We start from the raw sequence: 9,080 nt of genomic DNA, 5'->3' as shown, positions 1-9,080 counted from the left end.
TGGCAAGTGCAAGGTCCTGAGTTCAATCTCCAGTATACAAAAAAAAAAAAAAAAAAAAAAGGTAAAGGAAAGCCTTAAAAGTAGTGCAAGTAGTAGCAATGCAGGCATTAAGCCCATTTAATAGAGAAGCAAACTGAGGAGCAAGCAACTTAAGCGTTTTTCCAAACTAGCAAGTGGCAACATCTGGGCATAAACCCAGGTCATCCTGAGTCCAAATCCATTTCAATAAATACAAATCATTGGTCAAAAAAATAAATAAATAAATAAATAAAGTCTCTCAATGGCTATAAAAGATGGACTACATAAATGGAAAAGAAACCAAAAACATCAGAGAACAATATGGTAGAGGGGTAGTTAAAAATGTACAAATGTAGTCTCAGGTTCCCCACCTGTCCCAAAACATTAAATACTCAAGAAGTGGGTAAATAAAAATGGTTGTGAGTGAGGGAAATTGTATGTGAAGGAACTAAGAAATTTAATTTTTCTGTAAAAGTAAAACTGCTCCTAAAAGTAAAATAGACTAATTAAAAGATTAAAGAAAAAGATTAAGATTAGACTATCATCGTTACAGCTAAGTACAAGAAATATATAAATAAAATTAAGCATAATCACTTTAGATATTAGAGCAGATCTGGAACCATGTTTAGGGTTAAACAGACAGAGAGGAAAGCTATTTGTTCAATCATATTAAAATCTAACTTGCTGATAGCTGCCTTGCTCTAAATTGCAAGTTTCATAAGCACTAAAAATTGGATGACCTACTTCACCATAGTAATGGAAAGGGATTATTACTGACAATTAGCAAGCAAGCAATAGTAATAGATAATTTACTTTCTGAATATTTTGCAAGCAAGCAGTTTTTTTTTTAAAAAAGGAAACACATTAGACTGTTGTTTCTTGGCAAATTACAATACATCTTTTATTTCTTGACAAATAATTCATACTGCAGTATTTTTGTACAGCCTGTACTTTAATGCCACATTTATTCCATCTACAGACACTGCTGGGATAAGAATTCAGCACAGGGCAGTGATTTAACACCCAGCCCTCGTTATGTTGATAGGCTTGTGATCCTGGGCTTGGTAAAGCCTGAAAAAGGCCTTTCAGAGCCAGATATTGTCCTTGGAGGTAAAATGGTATCATTTTCAATGTAAAATGTTAATATTCTTCTCTCTTTAGGTATTCTCTTACTGGCTTTCTAAGGCGCAAGACTTCCTCCTAACCTTAGTAAAGATGCAGCACATTTATCGCACATTTGCCACGTATCTTTCTCTTCCCACACAATGGAACAAAAATGACTAAATATTTAGCAGAAGCCAAGTAAGGCGGGGCTGAGGAGATGGCTCAGTGGAATAAGAACTTCCCTGGCAAGCGCAAGGGCCTGAGTTCAATCCCTGGTTCCACAAAAAAAAAAAAAAAAAAAAAGGCAAGAGGTGCAAGAATCTAATGATTTTGGATGCATTATTGGACAATACTTTGATTTATTTTTAAGGAAACTATGTTTCAATTTTAAATTAATTTATTCTCATTGCAGAACACTGGTGGTCAACATACCACTGACCAGAACTCAATTATTCCCTACTTATAAGCTTCCTTAACAGTTTACATGGCTTATTTTGTTTTACTATAAGGTGACGTTTAAAGCAAAATATGTTTTGGTACTCCAGAAATACTTGAATGAATTTGGTTCTCCTTGAATTGCCTATGAAAGCTCTGCATTAATAAGTTTCTTTATGTCAATGAATCATTTTTCCTCTTAACCTTAGGGAAATATACTGTTTCATGTTTAGAAAACCTACAGGAGAAAACAGTAAAACCAATCCTTTGTATTTATGATTCAACTAGCTATGAGGGTTGTGTACCATGCAGTTGGGCCTATAATGATTGCAACACTTTTGTTCTTGTCATCGCTTCCTAGCAGTCTAGTAAGCAGCTACTTCCATGGCATTTACATTGAGTTAGAGCTGTAAATAATCTGGGAAGATTGTGTAGGTTATACAGAAATATTATACAAGGAACTTGAACATTTACAGAGTTTGGTATCTACAAGGGATTTAGGAATCGATGCCCCAGGGCTGCCAAGAGGGGACTGTATCTGCACATCAAAAACTGTGGAAACACACGCTTCAATTCGATCAGGAGGAACAGCACAGCATGCTGGGTTCTGGATTTAAAGCTGAGCGTTTACGAGTCAATTTGAGATTAGTCATAAACTGTCTCAAACTACTGGAGAAAAAAAAACGAAACTGGCTCAGAAAGCAAGGAAGGAGATTGCTGATTATCTGGCTGCTGGGAAGGATGAACGAGCACGGATCCGTGTGGAGCACATCATCCGCGAAGACTACCTTGTGGAGGCCATGGAGATCCTGGAACTGTACTGCGACCTGCTGCTGGCTTGGTTTGGCCTCATTCAGTCTATGAAAGAGCTAGATTCTGGATTGGCTGAATCTGTGTCTACACTGATATGGGCTGTTCCTCGACTCCAGTCAGAAGTTGCCGAATTAAAAATAGTTGCTGATCAACTCTGTGCCAAGTATAGCAAAGAATATGGCAAGTTATGTAAGACCAACCAGATTGGAACTGTTAATGACAGGCTAATGCATAAACTCAGTGTGGAAGCCCCACCCAAAATCCTCGTGGAGAGATACCTGATTGAAATTGCCAAGAATTACAATGTGACATATGAGCCTGACTCTGTGGTTATGGCAGAAGCTCCTCCTGGGGTAGAAACAGATCTCATTGATGTTGGATTTACAGATGATGTGAAGAAAGGTGGCCCTGGTAGAGGCGGCAGTGGTGGTGGTGGGTTTGCAGCACCTGTAGGTGGGCCTGATGGAACAGTGCCAATGCCTATGCCCATGCCTATGCCCATGCCATCTCCAAATACTCCTTTCTCATATCCATTGCCAAAGGGACCATCAGATTTCAATGGATTGCCAGTGGGGACTTACCAGGCTTTTCCAAATATTCATCCACCTCAGATACCAGCCACTCCCCCATCATATGAATCTGTTGATTACATTAATGCTGATAAGAATGTCTCTTCTGCACAGATTGTTGGTCCTGGACCCAAGCCCGAAGCCTCTGCAAAAGCCCCTCCCAGACCTGCAGAAAACTACAACTTTGTACTGCCAGAGTTGCCATCTGTGCCAGACACGCTGCCAACTGCATCTGCTGGCGGCAGCACTTCAGCGTCTGAAGACATTGACTTTGATGATCTTTCCCGGAGATTTGAAGAGCTGAAAAAGAAAACATAGGTCTCTTGTACTAAGTAACCTCCAACTTCTGGAAGATGAAACTGAGCAGTTTCTCCTTGTACACAAAGAATCTCCATGGAATTCCGTTTCATCTGTTAACCATCACGGAGCACACACTTTTGGGGGCTCTTTCCTACTCTACCAAATTGTTGCTTCCCAGTTCTCTGCTGATCCTGAGAGACTAACATCTGAACACTAAAGCCAGAGCAGAACTCCTTTCAACTGTACCTATTTCCTGTTGGAGGGATCCCAGGTTCTCTTGTGACCCAGCCTTCCCCAGGAGAATGGGAAGATGAAGCACTCTGGAGAGAGCAGCAGAGATGGTTAAAGAGGAGAAGAGTGCTCGTGAAGTGTCTTGGCCTTGTATGGAAGTTCCAAACTTAGAAACAGATCCCTCTGTATAGGGGGATTGTGGCGAGACACAAGGTCATGGTGTATTTTCTCACTTACTATGAGTAAAAGAAAGTGGTCTAGGAAGTCATAGTGACAGTTCCTAGAAGCTGGGCCCTCTTCCTAGCACATACACTACTTGCTGCGGGGCACTATTCCACCTGGATCCCGTTGCAAAGTTTATTTGGAAACAGTTGAAGGCCTGTCTTCATTCTACTGGATTCTCAGGGAGCCCTCTGTGGCCTTTTGCTTTATTTTGAGTGCTATTTCTCTTTTACCAGAAGACAGCACCACAGAAATTTATTTTTCCCCATAGCATATTGTTATAGCAAAAGAAGGGGACAGGTAACATACTGGATAGAAATTCCGTTGAAGCCTATGGTGGGCTTCCAGCTGCGTTAATAGAAGTACTCAAATTTCTTGGGTAGTGAGCTGGAAAACCTACAGGAGGAGGAGGGATACCTGTTTTCATTTGAAAACTTTATCATTAAAGGAATCTTTAAAAATTGATCTCAAATTTTTAGTGCCCGTGTGGCTGTAATTCACTGCTTTCCTGGGTGGATAAGACTTCCTATTGTAATTCATGTGCTCCTTTGTCCCCACGGTAAGCCCACCCTTCCCCACAAGGCTAGCTTCTGTGTAATGTATTTGTACATACCTATTTCAAACAACTTCAGTGTTTTTGATTGGTTTGTATCTCATAGCTTAGTCACTCCTAATAAAGTTAAAGATCTGGTGAAAAAAAAAACTGTGGAAACAAAATTAAAAACTAAAATAAAATAAAATAAAAATTCTGAAAGGAATGTGCTGTCTGTTCTAATAAAAAAAAACCTGGCCTCTTCCAAGGTTATTAATCTGTATTAATATGAGTTTTTCTTTTCTTACAATAGTACCCAAAAACTGTGATATGAATGAATGAATGTTTTCACTATATTCTTCTACTAAGATTCAAGGTAAATATTTAGAGCTCATCCTCACTGCTATGATTTAAATTATAAACCACTACATCCTATGGCTATGTTTTGTGCATCTTTTCAGCCATCAGAATCTGGATGTTTAGGAAGTTCAGAGAAGAGTTTATGAATTAACCACTCATCTGGCAGTAATGTACTTGTCTTCTTAATAGAGCTTTTGAAACTCTGTCCTTTTTGTAGTATTGCTGGTTTTTCTCCTACCCTCTAGCCATTTCTTCTCAGACTGCTTCAGAACATTGTCCTGGGCCCTTTTATCTTTCTATTTTCTTAATTAACATCATCCATTACTTTGGCTTTATACAGCAAATGTTGAAAACCTCCCATATTGTATTTCTTTCCAAGTCTAACATTTGATGATCTGAACTCTCAAATCCATTCATTTATTAAATATGAATGTATGTGTGCATTATGTGGCTATCTATCCCAGATACAGCAAAATACCTTCAACTATGTGATTTAAATAACAGAAGTTAATCTCTTACTTTTCTGCAGGCTGTGAAATTGGACTGAGGTGGCCATGAGTCTAGTTCTTAATTTATGGCTTTATTCCTGCTTTGTACATGGCCATTCTGCAAAGGCATGTCTCCACACCTCTCTTGTGTTTTGTCTTATAAGGGCATTAATCCTATCAGGAGTGTCCCCTCTAAACCTAATCAACCCACAAATGCCTCAACTCCACATGCTAGCATGCTAAGCATGAGGGCTTCAATATAGGAATCTGATACATAGAGAAACAATTTAGTTCATAGCACAAGGCACAGTGAACAAAACTGAGAAATTTTTTGTGTGTGGAGGAAGCACTCTAGTCAAGAAAAGTAAGCAATAAACAAGAACAAGTATTTTCAGGTAAATACCAGGAGGAAAACAAGGAGGGTAATGTGGCAGAGTAAAACTCAGGTAGGGGGCGGGGGAGAAAGCTGGGTGATCGAAGCAGCTGCATGGGCAGTGCAAGGACCTGGGTATAATCCCCAGTACTATATGCCATGCTGGCCCTGGAACCTCGAGAGTGCCAAGCCAGACTCACAACAAGGTATGGTGGTGCACACCTGCAATTCCAGTGCTGGGGAGGCTGAGACAAGAGAATCACTATGAGTCCAAGCTGCATAGTGAAACCGTGTACCAAGTAAATAAAATTACAAAAAAATTTAAACTAAACAAATACTGAGTTAGGGTCAAGATATTGAAGAGTGTGAAAAACAGGACTCAGAGACAGTATTTCTGGGTAGGTGATTATTTCAGCCCTAGATCTAAATATTAAGAAGGAACAAAATGAAGTATAGAGCAAGCATTTTCTAGGTATAACAACTCTGAGCTTAAAAAGTTTAAGAAACAGAAATTATTTTCTAGCCAAGGCTCTAATTGGGTTCTCAAATTGGCTACATCAAGGACCTCTCATTCATATGATTTTAGAACAATTCTTGATCAAACCCCAGAAATGTGTCCCTTTCTTGATCTTATCTACCTCTTTAAATGGTTATATTAGTCAGCTTTTTCACTGCTTGGACGAAATACCTTACACCTCAATTTAAAGATGAGGGTTTATTTCAGCTCACAGTTTCAGAGGTTTCAACCCACGACCAGCTGGATCCTGCAATGAGCTTTCCGCGTACCTGCACAAACAGCGTCTTATGGACAGCGCCAACATCTGCTACCAGCTCAAGCAGTGGTGGGCCCACACAGAGACCAGGGCTTCAGGGCTTCTGAATGCCTGAACAGTGGAGCACAGTGCGAGGAATACCAGAGTACCAATCCCTAGATGGACCTTTTCCAGCAAGGAGTCTAATGTTCTCTTCTCAAGTAAAAGATTTATACTTTTGCATCCACGAGTTAGCAATTTGTGGGGTCTTACTGACTCTTGAGATGCCTCAAGACGTCTTTCATCCTGTCCCACTTCAAAGTACTTGCTTTCTTTTTAGTGGTGATAATGTCTTCAGCAATCATACCTTCTTGGGCCCTGTCTTTACACCTGCTTCTTTTCTGGTCAAACTAAACATTTTTCAAATCTTTCTGGTTGCTTTTTGTCTTCAATTCTCAGTATAATCTGACTAAAATCAGCGAACTGTATCCATGTCACAACTTGAACATAGGATTGCCTCGAAATTTCCTCCATCAGATCAACGAATCCACTGCTTTAAACTCAGCCTCATGCAAAGCTCTAGGGCATATGCAAACAAAAGAAATCCCTTGCTAAAATGAAATAAACATGGGCTTTAGTCCAATTCCTAGCAAAGTTGCCCTTCTTATTTGAAACTTAATGAACCTGGCCTTTGTTGTCTACTTTCCTATCAGTATTGTGGTTTTCTGACCTCTGACCAGAATCACTTGTCAAACTCTGCTTCCACCATGTAGGATTTTGCTAGCCCACTTCTTCAACCTTTTGAAGTTTGTGCTGCGAACAGTTTCAAGAGCTTGTGAGCCACATGGTCAAGAGTAATCACAGCAATACTGCTCCACTTTTATCAGTTTTATGTATTATTCAGGTATCTTATGACTGAAAAAAAATACCTGATACCTGCAACTTTAAAGGTGAAAATGTTTATTTAAAAATTTTTTTATTCATTTTAATGAGAAAAAATAGCAATGAAACAGTTTCAAAACAGGTTAGTAGGACAGTTACAATAATTAATGCCTTGCATATTGTTGTCTTTGTAGTAGTAGTTCAGAGGACAAGATGCAGACATGACATTTTGTCTAAATAATATTAGTACAAAATTTTCTTCTCATTGAACTAATAGAAGGTAGCTGTCTTATTTATCCTATTTTGTATATACATATTTTTTCCACCACAAAATGATCCATTATTCATATCCCCCTTTTTTGTTTTGTTCTGTCAGCGATGGGTGTTCCATTGTTGTTAGAGAAGCTATATTTGGAGAAGTCTTTAAAAGACCTTTTCATACTGGATGCCAGTGCAAATATTGAAGTACTTGAATTCAGCAAAATAACCAAATATAATCCAACAGTCCATAATAGTAGTGCATTATTAGCAGAACTGGCAATTGTCTGAAGTTGTTGAGCGTTTTATAGCTCATCATATTAATATGGCATTACTTTTTATACCTTGTGGTTGTACTTTTCTGCTAGATGGTTAAGACCAAGTTAAAGCAAGACCTTTATAAACAAAATGTAACTTTTGTTTGTGACAAGGTTAGCCAAATCCCCTCAGGATTTACCCTGAAACCATATATAGCACCTAGTAGATCTTTTGTCAATCTCAGCCATCTGGATGACTCACAGCCACTGGTTGATCAATTTACTCTCTGTGAAAGCCTGAGAGAATTTTTTCTCTCTAAGTGACTCTCCTTAGGCAAATTATACATCATCAGTCACTTTCCTCTGTGGTCCCATAATCTCCTTGATCAGAAAGCTTGAGACAACATGGAGTTACAAAACGTCACATCAAAGGTTCTCTTATGTCCTGAGTTGTCACTGACCTTGAAGGGGTAGGGCCAAAATATTGGCTATCCTTGTAGCTCCTCTTTTTCTCTAATTTTTGGTCTGCAAACTTTAGTTGTTAAATGTCCATAAGAGAAGCTTAATGATATTATTACCCTGTAACAGAGGCAGTGGAGCTTAACATCACTATCTGTCTGAATATCAAGTGCCTTAGACATGACATGGAACTGCTATTCTCCAGAAACCATGAATATTCTAAACTTTATCCCTATAAAATGTAAAAAAACCCAGCTACACATTTTTACACAGAAATTTAGAAATCAAACCATACATAACATTGTAGCAGAACAATCCTATAACATTTTTTCTTCTTGTCTCTTTTATTACCTTTTTTTTTTTTACAAACATGTATTTTAAAGAGAGTATAGCAACAATTGATATGACATTGGAAATAGTACACACTTAGATGACCCAAATGATAGTTATTTCAAGCATGGCTTACTACACATTGTTATCCTCAGTTTAGTTGCTTAGTTCATGGATATCAGCATATATAGTTAGTCAGGGTGAGGATTCTACCCATTAACTGCTATTGAAAATGTTTATTTTATCTTATGGCATTAGAGGTTTCAGACCACTGATAGCTGACTCCAAGGAAGAGTGGCAGAAATAATGGAGCAGGAAAATGCCCAGCTCCTGGCATTGAGAAAGCAGAGATCAGCAAAAGAACCAGAGGCAAGAACCAGATACAATAATCTTCTTGAGGAGATTATTGGGCCATAGAGCAACATGATCGATGACGTAGAGCGTGCCTAAGGAGAATCACCTGGAGAGAAAACATTCTCTCAAGCTTTCACAGAGAACAAATTGGTCAAGCAATGGCCATGACTCATACACATGGCTGACACTGACAAAGGATCTGCAAACTGTGGTAGAGGGTTACAGCGTAAATCCTGAAGGTACTTGACTGACCTTATCAGATACAAAAGTTACATTTCTTGTTATACAGGTCTTGCTTTATCTTGGTCTTAACCATCCAGCAGAAAAGTATAAAAATGAGGTA

The 9,080-nt window shown here is 38.8% G+C and overlaps 1 pseudogene; it reads left to right on the top strand.

Annotated features, from left to right (window-relative positions):
- Positions 1-2,154: 2,154 nt before the first annotated feature.
- On the top strand, positions 2,155-3,490 carry LOC101585344 (annotated as a pseudogene).
- Positions 3,491-9,080: the final 5,590 nt, after the last annotated feature.

The sequence above is a fragment of the Octodon degus genome, unplaced genomic scaffold (genome assembly GCF_000260255.1).
Source record: "Octodon degus isolate 3935 unplaced genomic scaffold, OctDeg1.0 scaffold00078, whole genome shotgun sequence".
NCBI classification, from domain to species: Eukaryota; Metazoa; Chordata; class Mammalia; order Rodentia; family Octodontidae; genus Octodon; species Octodon degus.
Note: the sequence above shows the minus strand (reverse complement) of the source record. Positions and strands in the feature narration are given on the sequence as shown.